A 17,348-nucleotide genomic window follows, 5' to 3' on the forward strand; every position below is an offset into this window, starting at 1 on the left:
GCACTCAGCGCTTCTCCTCTGTTCCCGGGGCTTGCGGTGGGAGGAGGGTTCCCCGCTGTCCCCGGAGATTTCCCTATGGGCTTTCGTCTTGCGAAGCAAGCCCATAGGGAAATTCGTCTTGCGAAGCCGCTAAAAAATCGGAAAACCCTTTCGTCTTGCGGGTTTTTCGTTTAGTGAGGCATTCATCTTGCGGGGCACCACTGTATACTGGTACCATTCACATGATAGTCTTTTTAGTCTAAAATCTGGATTTATACTTTTTGAGCAGCTGCTTAAGAGCAATGGGCTCATATATTTGAATCTGGGTACTGTACTTACGGAAAGGTAGGAAAAAAACCTAATATCCTGTACGCTGGACAAATGCATTACATTCTTGCACTGAATTTAATGTAACTAAATTTTTTGAGGGCGTGTTAAATGAGTAATTTAAAACTATAGTTAAAGTTTCAGATGAGAGAAAGAATTGGAGCCTTTTACAGCATGAAATAGCTAATCACTTCTAGGGGGCATTTTTTAAACACCACTTTGCCTGTCAAGAAGTATCTTACATTAGAAGGAAATTGAATCAACAGGAGAATTAATTTGCCACAAAGCAAGCTAATCTGTGGATTTATGGCCTACAGATTATGCCATCTGGAAATGAATGACCTCTTCCTTTAGACAGATAGCCTGTGAACTTGACTTTCCTTTTTCATGGAACCTGTTTCTTTCTTTGGGGCTTGTGCTGGAGAACTGAGATCTTAGCCTTACCCAATATGTCTTAGAAATGTGTTTTGTGGCCTCCTTTAGCAGCTGAGATGTGTTAGACTTCCTTTTATGTATGTGAACATTATTAAGCTTTCATTTTGTTTTCATTTTATATTGGTTTTGATTTTTGCAATATAAGTCTCTTTGAGGTTCATTTTCTAAAACAAACAACTAATAAGTGCAATGAGTGACAATGAAGATTTAAAGTGAATGATATAACAATCCTTGTTGAATATCCATAATTGTTTACATTTCAATCTAGACAAATTAACGAAGATACTGATTAATGAAGATATTGATTTGATAACAGCATCCTAAACTGAAAATAGGGAAGAGGAACAAGAGCCTTTAACCTTCCAGAAGTTGTTGCTGGACTATGACTCCCACCATCCATGTTGGCTGGGGCTGATGGGAGTTGGAATCCAACAACATCTAGAGATCAACAGATTCTCCATCCCTGACCTAGATGGCTTCAACTAGCATGGACTTCACCATTCTCTAAAATATCTGAACTGGCGCTCTATGCACATACAGTGGTACCTCGGGTTGCATACACTTCAGGTTACAGACTCCGCTAACCCAGAAATAGTACCTCGGGATCAAAAACTTTGCTTCAGGATGAGAACAAAAATTGTGTTCCGGTGGCGCGGCGGAGGCAGGAGGCCCCATTAGCTAAAGTGGTGCTTCAGGTTAAGGACAGCTTCAGGTTAAGAACGGACCTCCAGAACGAATTAAGTACGTAACCAGAAGTACCACTGTATATTCCTGAAGTGACAAAGAGCACATTGGGTTTTAAGACGTTCTAAAATATGTTCTAAAAGACCTTACAGATAATACTAATGTCTTGTTTGTCTGCTGGCCTTTTTAAGATGAGATGCAAATGACAAGCTTTGGCTGTGTGTGTGTGTGTGTGTGTGTGTGTGTGTATCAACTTTTGTGTGCAATGCAACAATTAGGGATTATTAAATAGTTGGCTTGATGAAATGTTTGTGATTTTGTGTGTGTGCTAGGATTTAATGTGCTAGCTTGAGCTTCTTTTTTGCCCTCCTTTGCTCCTGTTTTCAATGTGTCTTTGATGCATGTTGTACATAACTAACAAGCCATAAGGATGAAATGGCAAATAAATATTAGAGTTATCATTCTGAGTAATTAAATAAGACTCCCCAAGATGAGGAATGTTAATTATCTCTCCAATGTTCTTTACTTGGTAATTAAGGGACTGATAATTAGCCAGTTGAAGTCAATGTCAAAACTCCCACTCCGTGCAAGAAGAAGATCAGACGCATTGATCTTATTATTTTTACTAGTGTCTTTGAAATGCAGCTATTTCAATGCGCATCCTTTTGATTTCATTATTAGCACAGGTGGTTCTTTCTTACCCAGGTCCAGACCTGCCATTAGAAAGAGTGAGGTGGCTAGCTCAGGCATCATATATAGGGGATGAGGAGTAGCAGTGAGATGATAGAGGACAGAGCTGTGTGCACTCTGCAGCCTGCGCCGCACTCCCTAAGCTGGAGGATGCTATCCCAGTGCTAGTACTAAGGTAAGATCCAGATGCCACTCCAATCAGCTTCTGCACATGGAGGGAATGATCTTGTCCTTGACATTACAGGAGAAAGGAGTACCAGAAAGAATCCCGTTGTGAATGTACTACTCCTTCTGAAGACTACTAGACAGGCACAAAACATACTAGTATGTTCAAAGAGGGAATCAAGGTCTCAAACTTAGTACAGTAGTCTGTCCTCTGGCCAGGAGCTGTGCTGGAGCATAGCATCTGTTTTCCTACACCAGAACCTGAAACAGGCAAACACTTGCATTTCTCCAATGCAAATATAATGAAGGCATGCATTAGTCCCAGGTAGATTAATTTATGTGCCATGCCATCACATGACTCCACAATGCTGGAGCCCAGACTTCTCCCATCACTGCTTTGCCTTTCTGATCCTGCAATTTAGGTTCTCACTTTCTCAATATGTATGTACCCCCTAATCATTGTGACCCACTGTCTTTCTCACATGTTCATATGACCTACACAAACTTCCTTAAGCCACTGAATAAACAACCCTCTTTCCTTCTAGAAGCCCTAACTTTTCTCTCACCATACCTTTTCACAAATTACGGGGGGCATCACTTACAACTGCTTATCCAGACACAGGACCAGGTCGCTTGTGGAGGGTCCTTATCCCCCTGCCCAAAAGAGCCCCCATTGACTCTGCTACTGTTGTTTAGTCGTTTAGTCATGTCTGACTCTTCGTGACCCCATGCACCAGAGCATGCCAGGCACTCCTGTTTTCCACTGCCTCCCGCAGTTTGGTCAAACTCATGTTGGTAGCTTCGAGGACACTGTCCAACCATCTTGTCCTCTGTTGTCCCCTTCTCCTAGTGCCCTCAATCTTTCCCAACATCAGGGTCTTTTCCAGGGAGTCTTCTCTTCTCATGAGGTGGCCCAAGTATTGGAGCTTCAGCTTGAGGATCTGTCCTTCCAGTGAGCACTCAGGGTTGATTTCCTTAAGAATAGATAGGTTTGATCTTCTTGCAGTCCATGGGACTCTCAAAGGTCTCCTCCAGCACCAACTTCAAAAGTGTCAATTCTTCAGCGATCAGCCTTCTTTATGGTCCTTCTCTCACTTCCATACATCACTACTGGGAAAACTCTCCTATACATTCCCACAAAAGGACACCTGTCAAATATAGCTCTTCTACTTTGTATTTGTGGCATAGTGCCAAAAATATTCTCATTATAGGGCCTCCTATGTGCTGTTTCATATCTGTGAAAAACTCACGAAAATGCATTTCTACTCTACCTTTTGAGTACAGATGCAGTGTATATCTGCACACATCTCAGTATATATGATCACTGAGAAGTAACTCCCACTGACTTCAGTGAGACTTTGCTCTCAGGCAAGCACGTTTGGGTATGCAGTCATAGGAAGGAAAAGCAGGTTAAATCATTATGCTACAGGAGCCAACACCAATTAGGAGTTAAGTATCAATATACCTGGCCTCATAAAAACAGGCAGACACATTTCCAGTTAATTAAGGATTTACTCCTAAATAGCGTTTTTCAAACTGATGTTAACTATTACCCTTGAATTGTTAATACTGCAATTATAGCATGTACACTGTCTCTTGTATAAAGTAAATCCTCTCTATATATTGTACAAATTGCCTTAATGAATGATCATCCATCTTGTTGGGCTTCCACTTTTATAGCCCATGGACACGATCCTCTTTGGCTTGCCAGGGCCTTGGGGGTGCTCAGTAGTAACTTAGGGTTTTTTCTCTCTTTGAATCCACACACATGCCACATCACAATGTTTCAAAAGCAGCTTGGCATGTGGCATGACACACTGCTCTGGAAAAAATGCAAACCCAAATTCCTGGGCACCCAGAATTAATGACTTGATTCATGGATCACAGGCCATAACTTCTAGAGAAAGGTGCTCAAGTGAGAAAGACCTGCTGGGAATAGGGATGAATAGGGATGAGGGGAAAATTCATTTCACATTTAAAGGTGAATCTACCTGATTTGGACTTCCTGAAAAACAGGCATGCATCAACATTTGCACTTCTCTGAATTTTGCTACATCGTTCTCCAGCTAAGTAATGTTTACAAAAATGCATATTGTAAAGCGTGCATAAAGTTTGGTGAAAATATACAAAAATGTTAGCAAAAATTGATTTCCTAAAAATGTGCTTATTTGGCAAACTGTACATAGAAATGTGCATATTAGGAGAAAATTGCACTAAAATGCTGATGAATTTTCATGATGTGGAACTTGATTGCAAAGTGATGTGGAAATGGGAAGAGCTGAACCTAAGTTTAGAAAAATGAGAATATTGAGACAAGCTGAAATTGACAGATTAACCCACCCGCTAACTGAGACAAAGAGTGCTATGAGTATGAAGAACAGACATGAAGAGAACCTGAAATGAAATGAAACATGAGATGGCAATGGTTGGTTGTTTGTTTGTTTAGAGCTGTGCTAATACAATAAAGGAATTTGTCAAAGATTTTGAAGGACAAATACATGTTCATCACTTACAGAACAGCTGGTACTATATACAGCATTTACTTAAAAGTAAGCCCCAATGTCTTCAATGTCATTTACTGCCTAGTAACTGTGGTCTAAACCACTGAGCCACTTGGGCTTGCTGATCAGAAGGTAGGCGGTTCAAATCCCTGTGACGGGGCAAGCTCCTGTTGCTCAGTCCCAGCTCCTGCCAACCTAGCAGTTTGAAAGCACGTCGAAGTGCAAGTAGATAAATAGATACCGCTCTGGCAGGAAGGTAAATGGTGTTTCTGTGTGCTGCTCTAGTTTCGCCAGAAGCAGCTTAGTCATGCTGGCAACATGATACGGAAAAATTGTATGCGGACAAATGTCAGCTCCCTCGGCCAGTAAAGCGAGATGAGCGCTGCAACCCCAGAGTCTTTTGCGACTGGACTTAACTGTCAGGGGCCTTTACCTTTAACTGTATTTAAGACTACAGCCTTAATCTCTCATAGCTTGATCATTCAACAGCTGGCTGTGTGAACTACCTCTATTGAGAATCATTATATTACAGGATAAATGAGTGGATGGGTGGATGGATAGATGTTTGATTGATGTGGGCTCTTTCATACATGCAAGACATTGTGTAGTGTTGCCAACAAGTGACAATTATGCATATGCTGACTTTGGACATGTTAGTTAGTAGGTCATGGTGCTGCAATGGGTGCCATATTGTGTTTGAACTTTGGGAATACAGGTTCAGATCACTGCTCTACTAGGAAGCTTAATGGAGACCCTTCAGTAAGTTATTGTCTCTCAGCTTAACCTATTTCCTATGGTTGTCATAAGGATAAATGTAATAAAAATAAAAGCACATTTGGAATACTCATGAGAAATTAGGAATAACAAATAAGTTTGCCATTGGTTCATTGACACTGTGCAATCATCTTCTTAACTCTCAGATTGAAATTAGATATTTCCAGTATGTTGGCAGGAATTTGGAGAGTTGGGCAGTAATTGCATAGTTTACTTACTTAGGAATGATTCTTGCAGGCATGAAGGACAGTTGATCTGTCATGGTCTTATCAGCAACTCAGAGCCGAATTGGGAACTACCTCCATTAAAAGGCAGAAGTCCAATGTGCCACTCCGTAAAATTAGCAGGAGGGCCCTCAGATGCAGTGGGTTGGTTTATTACATTTTGAAGAAAGTAAAGTAACACATATTACCATCTAAAGAGAAGATGCCCTGTAGGACTACGAAGCTCAGAGTCTAAAATCATCTAACTGCACCACTAGTCAGGACTGTCTGCATAGAGTCTACTCAGTGTAACACAGCATTCCACCAGTAAGTGATTCAAGCGGGAACACTGAAGTCATTTCTCTAGCAAATTCCAAGAGACTATGGAAAGTTCAAAGCACTTAAATTTGACCTTTAAGATGAAGGATGAGATCAAAGAAAGCAATGAATTTATGGATTGCCAAAGAGCATTGAAGGTGGTGACCTTGGACAAACTTTTCTATCTGCATTTCTGCATTTACGTTTGGACACAGTGGATACTTTGGGAATAAGCCCTGAAACACACAACAGCAAAACCGCCTTTCCAAAGCTAACCCTTGGCCTTTTTGCTTTCAGAGATTAAAAGCTTTGATCCTTCTTTTTCTGGGTGCATTCAGAATCCATTCCTCTGTGCAGCTGTCAATAAATAAACAACATGCATTGTCCTACAGAGTCCTAGATCATTAGCCTTTCATAAAATGGTAATTTCAGGCAAAGAGATAAATCCATAATCCACTGCCTCATCTTTCCAAAACCCCATATTGCTTTATTTACAAAGATTCATTATTATTCACTCATCTGGAATATTTATAAGGCTTTTTGACAAAAAGCTCTCAAAGCAGATTACTAAAATTTCACTACAGTTTCATTTTCACTCTTCCTTTATGAGTAACTTCTCATCCTAATCAGGCAAGTTGAAGCAATGGCTCCCAGTTCCCAAGACTCTCAATTGGGAAAGCTGGCCAGAGGCACTGGAGGGTCAGTGCTGTCAAATTTCCTGTACTCAACCCCCTTGTTGCTCAACAGGCCACAAGGAACACCTCTCTCCCTAGTGAACAGAGCATGGTCATGCATTCCTGCTCCACAGAGGAGCACCACATGAGAAGGACTGTCCGAGGAAAGTCATCTATTTGAAGGCATCCTCTGTTTGAAGGGTTGTCTGTCCATTTCAAGCCCAGTTTAGATATAAAGGACCCTAAGAAGGGAGAAAAGGAGCCTTGAAGTTGTCCTTTAATGGTTTGCACCAAGACAGCAAACTGAGCAGGTCTTCTCCACTATGAAGAGATGTGCTGTATTTCTAAATTTGCACCTATAAATTAGTATGTGCAAATTTTATGCACACCAGTGCCCTCTTTTTCAGGGGGAAGTTTTTAATACATTTTCTCTCTTTTTTGGCAATGCATAAGTGACCACCCTACTGAGAATGTTGCCAAGCACCAGGCACAACATGATGGTAACTAAAGGGAGTGGGGAGTTATCTCATCTGGACAGGTGGTGTCAACAGCTCCTCGCTCTCATAACTCTTGGTGGTGAAAGATGTGGGAGGTGCTGGGGAAATAATAATCTGAACAATGGTAGTTTTCACAAACAGTTGGCAAGGTCATAAAATTGTGTTTAGACTGTACCACTGCAGAGGGCAGATGATAACTCAGTTCCTTCTTCATCCAAATTATTGCCTGCACATGGAATACTAGACTGGGAAAGAAGGGTTCTAGCAAATAATTTCCATCCCAAAATGATACTTTTTCAATGTATGGGAACATTTTATTGTGGTGGAGCATTCCCTCCTGTAAGCTTTCATCTGCATTCTGAAATGGTACCATCCATGCATAGGTTTGCACTTCTGCTGTTTGTAAGAGTTATCCCAGAACTCTAGTGTGGTTAGAATTTTCTTAAGCAACCAACACACAGCAGGTGTTCATTTCGCTGCCCCAATGCCATGGATGCTGGTAGACCAATTGAAACAGAATCCAAGCAAGGTTCTGTGCCCTGGGAGGATTTATTTTTATCTGACCACTTGAGTTAGGCTATTAAAGGAATGCTCTAAGATCCTAAAAGTTTACTAAGATCATCCTAACCTCTTTCTCAGGGGTACCCAATCTGTCCTCCAGAATCTGTTGGACTACAGTGGTCCAACATCAGGAGGGTACCATGTTGGCAACCCCAATCTTTCTTTTCACATACTCATGTAGCAGCCCGTGTGTGTGTGTGTGTGTGTGTGTGTGAGAGAGAGAGAGAGAGAGAGAGAGAGAGAGAGAGGGAGGGAGGGACTGCAAACACACCACTACAGGCAATACAACATTCAGTAACACCAATAATAGAAAAATGGGTCTGTGAACTTGGCTTATTTGACTGCTATGATGTGAAGAATGTGTACAATACCTCAAGGCTTCTTTCCACAACACGTTTCTCTGTCTCACAACATAGACTCAAGTGGGTGACACAGCTCTTTGTTAGCCACACTCTCAGGAGCCCCATCGAAATGAATGGGTGCAAGTAACTTAGTTTGATACCACCCCAAATGTTTATATGTTGCATGTAAAAATGTGGATTTGGAATGCAGCCCTGGGTATTTGGAAGAGTGGCTATCATACAGGTACATGGGTCAAGAGAGGCAGAATTGAGTGAGACTTCCTGTCATGTACACAGTTGGCGCCACACCCACACTTGTTGCTGTATGGCATGATGCAGATGAAACCCAGAGTCCTTCCTCTTCAGTTGGTGGTTGCTTTGTGTGCAGCTTAGCAAATTTGGGTCACATTTTTGCCACTTGTGCCTGATTTTTTTCCTCCTCTATCTCCTGTGGGTTACTTTTTGATTTTCCTTTTTCTTGAAGATGAATTATATGGGCCATAGTGTTCTAATTCTGTTTGTCCTTGGTGGATCTGTTTGCAACAATGCCTTTGGCAGTTGAAATCATTTTCCTAAGCTCTGTTGAGCATAAGCTTTATTACCATCTCTAATAAATAAGTAATGCAATAAAACAGGCAAAAGCATACCCCTGCAATAAGCTATCCATATCCTCAAAGGCTAGGAACAGCCAGCCCCGCTTCAGCCTCAGGTAACCACAGAGTGGCTGGTGAGATGCTTATTCAATTCTAAGAGAAGCAGACACAGCACTTCTGTTCTCCCAAGTTACATTTTTCAAGGGATGCAATTACATAGTGGCATTTGTTATATTTCCTAATTATTGCCATTAGTTGTTGAAAAGGGCATAAGTCCTTTTGAATATATACAACTGGGTAAATTTAAGTATTCTGCATTACACAAATTCAATTTCTTCTGCAAACCAGAAAGGCGTGTTCCACTGTTGCTCCTTCCACAATGTAGGATGCAGGAATGTAAACTGTGATACATATAAAGCAGGTTAAGCATGTGAGTGATCTGCTTTTAAGACCAGTCTGGACATAGATAGCAGGAGCTGCACTGCATGGCCAATAATTCCTGGTTGGCACCTGGTTACCTTCGGATACCAACATGGAAACAGGTGGAATGGGGTGGGGTGGCTGAAATGCTCCTAAAACCGAGTAATCAGTAGCCAATGGTGGGACTGCAGAGCTCATTTTATCTTGGGTCACGCATGTTGTTTCTGCCAAATCAGTACTTCCATCTGTCCGTCTGCAAAGTGTGTGTGCCTTAACACCACCTTGGCCCTCCCCCTCTGCATCCCAGTATGCAGTCGTGATGCAGTGGACCAGAAGTCAGACAAAAGTGACGGCCTGCCTTCCCCTTCCATCTGATACCATGCATATTCATTTGCCCTAGAAGAGGACCGCACAGAAGCACCTGCATTAGGACTGAGTCAAACTTTCTCAGAAAAGAATTCTCTGGCAAAGTTTTGGCTTTCCCCCCTCTTTTTTTAGATCCTCCTCTTGGAGAATTTCAGTGCTCTCTTTGGGAATTTGAACTTTTGGAGAATTTCGGTCCTCCCCCAGAGAACTGTAAACAAGAAGGCCTCCTCAATATTTCTGTCCTTTAATTTTGGGTGCAGCTGCAGATCGGGTTTTATTATTGTTTAATGTTTCCTTGATATCGTTGAAGAACTCAGTGGGTTTGGACCATACACTTTCCAGTCCTCCTCTCCTATCCTGCTTGCTTCCTGCATCCACCAACATGAACTGACAACATTAAGTAAATCAAAATGTATCCAAAGAGAGTTTTTTTGAGAAAAACCACTGAAGAATTCATCCAGTGTCGATATGTGTGTGTGTGTGCCACCACTCTCCCATTTCACTACTCATAAAATGCCATGGGGAGGCCATTTTGGTTCAGTTTTCCTGTAAGTATCCAATGCTATATCCACATTGCCCTCTACTGAATTATTTCAAGATAAGAAAAGCCTAGCTAGTTCAGATCAGGACTCCACCTAGTCCTATATTCCATACAAAATGACTCCAAAAGCATTGCTTTGAAAGTTAGATACACAAGATGCATGATTTGTGACCGTCTGTCCTTGCAGAGTTGGAGGGGATCCCAATGACCATCTAGTCCAACTCCCTGCTCAACTTAAGCATCCCTTATAGATAATGTCAACACTTAAGAAAAATCAGTGTCAGCATCCAGGTATCAGGGTTCCAAAATTAAATACAAATGTCAGTTCATAGATAAATGGAGGTGCGCCATAGTGCAAAGTGATTAACTTTCCAGATATGCTTTTGTTATGAAGCGCTGCCAATTTTCAGTGAAAAATGCCATTTTCTCAAGTTCCATTATTGATTAGAATGAGGACCAGGAATTCCCACGTATCCAATCTGACCAATATATTCAATCTGATGCAAGGATACTAGGTTGTTATATAATGAATAATTTAATGATACCTGCTACAAAAATAATAATGTGCCCACCCTAAAAAATATGGGTAGTAGTACATAGTTTTGGGCTGTGATTGATGATTGCATGCCTGGTAATTATTTGGGTTAATTCCCCCACCACCACCACCCCGCCAACCTAGGGATGAGGATAATTCCTTCTGAGACATAGCTACAATCAAAGAATTGCTGTGACCTGCAGGTCAGTCCAATTCTTTTCCTTGCTTTTCAAGGCACTAATATAATGTGTGTTTCTTGACAAATATTTAGTTTGGGAATTCCACCCTGCTGTGATTTTGGTTTTAATTACTTATTCTATGTGCATACTGTGGAAAGGTCTCACAAGAACTAATGAGGTGATTTGTATACCTGTCAGCATCACTCTTCAAAATCAATACAAAACAGAGGTTCGGGGGAGTGGGAAAGCAGAATCACAAGGGCAGCTGCTATTTCCTCCCCCCTCCCCCCCAAAAAAGATGAAGCCACGCTTATATGTCAAGTTTGTGTTGGCTAATGTTTGTGGAGAAGGAGGGATGGCAGCCTCTTCAACTTCCAGAACTCTGTAGAGGACATAGGAGCCAACTCCTTGAAGCTGAGGTCCCTCCAGCCCCCCCCCAATAAAATATTTGAGGGGGTCAGTTGCCACCCCCCCAAAAAAAAGTTGATGAGCATTGCCATTCAAATGGTGTGTGTGTGTGCTATGTCTTGTGATCAATTATGCGGGGCAGGGCTTACATGCCCCCCCCCCATATTTTATTCAAGTTGACATACTTGGTAGAAAATAAGGCTATCAATGGCTGCTAGTCACAATGCCTATGTTGTTCCACCTCCACTGGTGGAAGACAGTATATCTCTGAATATCTGTTGCTGGGAATCACAAGAGGAAAAGGCACTCTTGCACTCAGGTCCTGCTTATGGGCTTCCAATACAGTGGTACCTCTGGTTAAGTACTTAATTCATTCCGGAGGTCCGTTCTTAACCTGAAACTGTTCTTAACCTGAAGCACCACTTTAGCTAATGGGGCCTCCTGCTCCCGCCGCGCTGCCGGAACACAATTTCTGTTCTCATCCTGAAGCAAAGTTCTTAACCTGAGGTACTATTTCTGGGTTAGCGAAGTCTGTAACCCGAAGCGTATGTAACCTGAAGTGTATGTAACCCGAGGTACCACTGTAGACATCTTCTAGTTGCCCATTGTGAGAATAGGATGCTGGACCAGAGGACTTGATCCAGCAATGATTTTCTCGTGTCCTTGAGATACTTTTGTGGTGTATATGGTGTTTAAAGGGTTAAAAGGTGATTGACTGCAGCCACTGTTCCCCCTCCATTAACTCGGTGGGTGCGGTTTCTGTGGTGTATTTCAGCCTTCTGCCAGTTCAGTTCTGTATAAGCTGGTCTCGGAGTTTATCCTTTTGTTTAATATAGCAATTGTTCTGGTGTTCTCTTGGAATCTTCTGCAATGCATGGCTAACAGAAGTGTATGCGACCATGTGAGGCGATATACAAGGGACCCACTTAAGAATATTACACCTCTGATCTTATTACACGACTTTGATGCAACTCACCCTTCCCTGCCCAATCACAATTTCAAGGCAATTTCAAATATAGAATTGGTATAGGGTCAGAGAGTTAGAACCTTTTGACAGCTCTCGTCCAAATCCTCCCCATGCCTGTTTTTTTTATATATATAAGAAAAGAAGAGCAGAGTTTCAGTCTCATATCTCATCTAATATTCTCGTATTCTCATCTGGTATACATCACATTTATCCTAGTGTTCTAGCACAGTATAATGTTTCAATAAAATCATTGGAATGATGTATTAGTCCTGTTCTCAAACAGTCCAGTAACTCATTATAAAACTCATTATAAAGTATCCTAAATATGGGTGGAATTCAAAGTAGCGCTAAGGAGATCTGTCAGCAAAAGCGTTTCAGCTTGTCAGATGGAACAGTCTCCTTTTCCCTCCTCCCATGTGTTGTGCTCAGTGGCGTAGCGTGGGGGGTGCAGGGGGGCCGGCCGCACCGGGCGCAACATCTGGGGGGGGCGTGCTCACCGCCTCCGGAGTCGCCGAAGAGCCTCGGGTGCAGGCTGTAACAGAGCCCCATGTCTCGCGGAACCGACGAGCTGTGCGCGCGTCCGGGCTGAAGGCGTCCGGCAGGCAGCGGCTCTCAGCGCTCGCCGCGGTCCCCGCACGTCAGGGCCGCGGAGGGCGCGCCAGGCAGCCCCTCCTCACAGCCCTGCCGCTGCCGCTGCCGCTGCAGCTGCTGGGCCATGTTGCATTTTCCTCGCCTCTCTGCCCTCCTCCTCCGGGCAAGTGGTGTCGTTTGGGCGGCAGCACCAGCGGCAACTCACCTCAGATCACCTGACACGGACCCGCCGCCGCCGCCATGGCTACCTTACCATAAATACCCCAGCCCAGGCAGCAGCAAGAAGAAGCTGGCAGCGGCGGCAGGTTAGGGGTTAGGGGCGCAAATTACTTGCCTTGCCCCGGGTTAGGGGGCACAAATTACTTGCCTTGCCCCAGGTTAGGGGGCACAAATTACTTGCCTTGCCCCGGGTGCTGACAACCCACGCTACGCCGCTGGTTGTGCTGGGGCTTCTTTTGACTCCCCAGTCAAAAGATGGGAAGGACTGGGTGGAGCAGGATGCAGGAAGAGGAGGGGGAGGAAAGATCCATTGCACTAGTGGGACTTGCACTGACTCCTGCTAGTGCAACTATTTAGTTAAATCTGGTAGATATGATTTAGATGTTGTCATTGATGATGATGACGACAACGACGACGACAACAACAACAACAACAATGATGATCAGATGCTCAAGATGTTTAATTTGTCCCTTTTGTGAGCAAGGTAACCAGATGTCAAAAGGCATGTATCCTCAATACTTGTGCAGGCAAAGGAACACATTAGGGGAGGATTTTCACGCAGGCATAATTTCTGCTGAAATGCCCTTTTATACAACTATTAAAATACAGGGAACCTCATTTATATCTGATCTCCAGTGTGTTGGAGGCAGGGAGATCTGATATCTATGTCAACAAAAAAATAAAACATGGGAAGCATCTGTCCAGAAGTTCTGCCCAGAAAATCTGTAATCTTCAGATCAATTAGTAATATTTTCAAAAACCTAACTTTAAATTTCCGTCCTTGGCTGGATAATTTTGGGCATCGTGCATTCATTGCACCGTCCATTCTTGTATTTTTGCTTCAGTTTCCTATAAAAGGGCTGTGTATCAAGAGATTGCTATACAGTTAGCTTGGCAGCTACTAATAAAGCCACCAGGCAGCTTTCCTTCATAAAAAGATGGGTGTTCTAATATCTTAGGGAATTTTACACCATTGTTAGCCACAGAAGCACCAAAGTTCTGCCCTGAGCAGAAAATGTGCATAGCAGCCAGGTGCCTGTGGCCACAAAATATCTCCTCCTCTTCATTCCTGCACAATGGGAACTATGCACTAGTTTATCAAGCCTCCATTACTCTCCACAGGTAGGAGCATTGTTTTCCACACAGGAGACACAAAGTAAGCATGCATGTTGCCTATTGTCCATAAACCCCAAAGGCTGGTTAGCTTCAGGTCAGCCACCCATGAAAGCAATCAAGAGCATTGCAGTTTTTGTTGGTGAACACATAACACTACTTTCCACTTATGGGTCCTCTTGGCCAGGAATGATACCTTGCAGGATCATCTCAGTTCTAGTATGGAATGCCGTTAGCTGCTCTAACAGCCAGAAGACCAGTGAAGACATAATGTGGTAGCATGCTTTTTGTATTGTAACATTTGACTTTTAGTAATGCTCCCAAAGTTTCATGGATATATTAATATATTTATATCTTGGAGAGTGTGTTTCAATGGCTTCATCTCTCAAGGAGAGGCAAACTGACATTTTGGGGCCAACCCAGAGGACAGGTTGATTAAAGGCAGAATAGAATTCACTTGATTGATTTACCTAATCTCTACATATTTCTCAAGGCTAGAACTTTTGCTTTCACAGTAGGGCATGCAAATATACTATCCGGCTCCAAATTAGATAACTGTGAAAGATAGGGATGAGCTAGCCAATTTTAATGGCATTTATTATGCGACACACATGAACCAATCTCATTACGATCGCTCTTGGCACTGTGAAAAGGAACTTCCGTTATTTTGCACCACTATAGGAAATTGGCAGCATGGCCAACAACGTCACCCTTTATAAATTGAGGACACAGTCTCATTTCTCATACACCATCATTTCTTGAAAAATAAAGGGAGATGCGCTATTATATCCATTTATCCCAATGAGCAAATGAATAAACATATTTTCTTTCAAGTATGAATTAAACCGTAATTGAGATTCTGATTTTGTTACCTTTCTTCGAGATAAACTGAATGGATTGAATGACATCATTATGCATCACCCCTTTGGATGTAACTAAGAGTTGCCTCGCAGGAGCCTAATGGATGCCATCTGAGGTCTATCTACTTTAGAATTGGCATGGGAGGATTTCCATGACCATTTGTGTGTAAAGGCAGCATGATCGGTTACAACTGAAAGTAGAGCTCAGCACCTTTAATGACTACATGCAAGTGGCAATCACAAAACATGCAGTTTTTGATTCTAACAGCAGCAGAATTAGGGTCAGTGCTAGTGCTGGACAGACTGAGATAGCTAAGAGCAGATACTGAGGGACACAGAGCAGAAAAAGGTGTGTGTGTGTGTGTGTATCACACAACTGCCCCACACTCCATAAGCTTATCTAAGCTTGGAGAAGGGGAGGAGAGAGGTTTTTGGGAGGTCCATCCTTCCTGCTGCCTCCTCACTCCTAGTAATAAGAGTGCAGGGAAGCTAAAGTAACAACTCTGCCTCTCTCAGAGGTGAGCCACTAATGCATTTCAATCTACAGAATGGTAACCAAGATCACAGAGAACAGGACAAACGATAAGGGGATTACCGCTGGAAGAATCTGACTGTAAAAGAGGCATTACCTGCCTGTATTTCTCCACCCGAAAGCTCATCCAAGGCAGTAAACTAGAAATCTGTCCTTGGCTTCAGTGGAATCTTGACGTCTACATGATATGTGTTTCCTGTTTACAATATTAAGTAGAATGTGCTTCAGTGGTTTTCTCACAGATAAATACTTCTGATTTATGTTTCTTTTTTTATTCCAACTTTTTTAAAAAGGGTGACCTTTTGTAAGATATTTCACTGATAAACAAGGTCAGATCATTAGTTGAAATGAAAGGAAGCCATGACTTACTATAAGAAGGGGCGGAATAATAGTGTTGCTTACCATCTAGCATTCATCTGGTATTTAAGCCAAATGATTGACAATCCTTATGCCTGACAGACTTCCATTCTTCTACTTCAACATACCTTGTTCCTGGACAATAGTTGGAAACAAATGGTTTGTAAAGATGTGAATATAAACGTTCACATGAATCAGCTCTTCTGGCTCCCTCACAGGGACTAATTAACACTCAGAGCACAAACCTGTTTCTCTGGAATATCTATTTTATGAATTCCCTTCCCAAAAAATGTGCATCGTGACAAAGCAACACTGAGTATTTTTCACAGTAGCTTTTGAACTTCGATTGTCCTGTAGGCAGAGAGACGGCAGAGCTGTACTGTGCTGCACCGCATGGCTTTCTAATGACCCACATCAAAAAACTATCAGTGGTTTCTCTCTGGCTGCCTAGGAAGCCACCCAGGATTAAAGAGCTACAGCTTGTCACCTTTAATTGCCATATCATAAAACAGTCTGTAAAGCATGAGACGTTAAGGGATCTCAATCTTTCACTGCATTTCACATGGGAATGCCCCAAGTTTTGTACAGAGGCCAATACCCATGATTAATGGAACCCAAGCTGAACAGCAATATGGTCAGCTAATGACCTCCCTTCTGGAAAAGGAGCAGGGGCAAGAAGTACTGTACAAGGATTGAACGTCTATAGGGATTCAGATGCAAAAAAATGCAATCATTGTCCAGATTTGTGTAAACTGCCCTTCAGTCTCCAGGCTCTCCTCATCATCACTGAGACTCTAACCTGGGACACACATTTGGCCAGTGCTTTTTTTCTAGAAAAATAGGTGCCGGTACTCACCATGAAGTTGTTAAAGTAAGTGCCACACTTTTAAACAACACAACAAGAGGTGCCAGTACTGCATACCCTTGAGTACCCCCTGAAAAAAGCAGTGTTTGCCTGTTGATTCACCACTGAAGTCAGTGAAAGATAGAACTGTAGCTAGCCTGAATCTTTCTGTCTTGTGAGCTATGGGAACTTATCCTATTGACTCAAGTTTTATGAAAACTTATAAATAATAAGCAATTTAAGCACATCACCCCTTTGTGTCATCTGTTTGCGGTTCTTTGTCCTTGTTAGGGAGCACTCCTGCTGTGCACTGTACTGTTCTCCCTCATGTGTTTTATCAATCTCTTTCTTGTTCCTCATAACATCCTTTCCTAATAACATCACCATGTACCACAGAAGGTTCGTTCTTGGGTTTTGTCCTTCCTCATTCTTTTCTCCTTGTCTAATATCACCTATGAGTTCTGCTCTTCTCTTTTTCCATCCTCACTTTGAGTGATTTTCCCCCCATTTCAAGCCCTCTTATTAGTGCTCCTCCTATTTTCCAGCTATTCCATCTCTCCCCATCCTCCATTTAATTGGGGGATTTTTTCCCCACTGACTTTCTCAAGAAAAATGAAAAAGCTGGTACAATTCAGATGCAATGCAGTTGTGTTTTTTGAGGAACCCTCCAACTT

Source organism: Podarcis erhardii (assembly GCF_964252035.2).
Source record: "Podarcis erhardii genome assembly, chromosome: 4".
Lineage (NCBI taxonomy): Eukaryota > Metazoa > Chordata > Lepidosauria > Squamata > Lacertidae > Podarcis > Podarcis erhardii.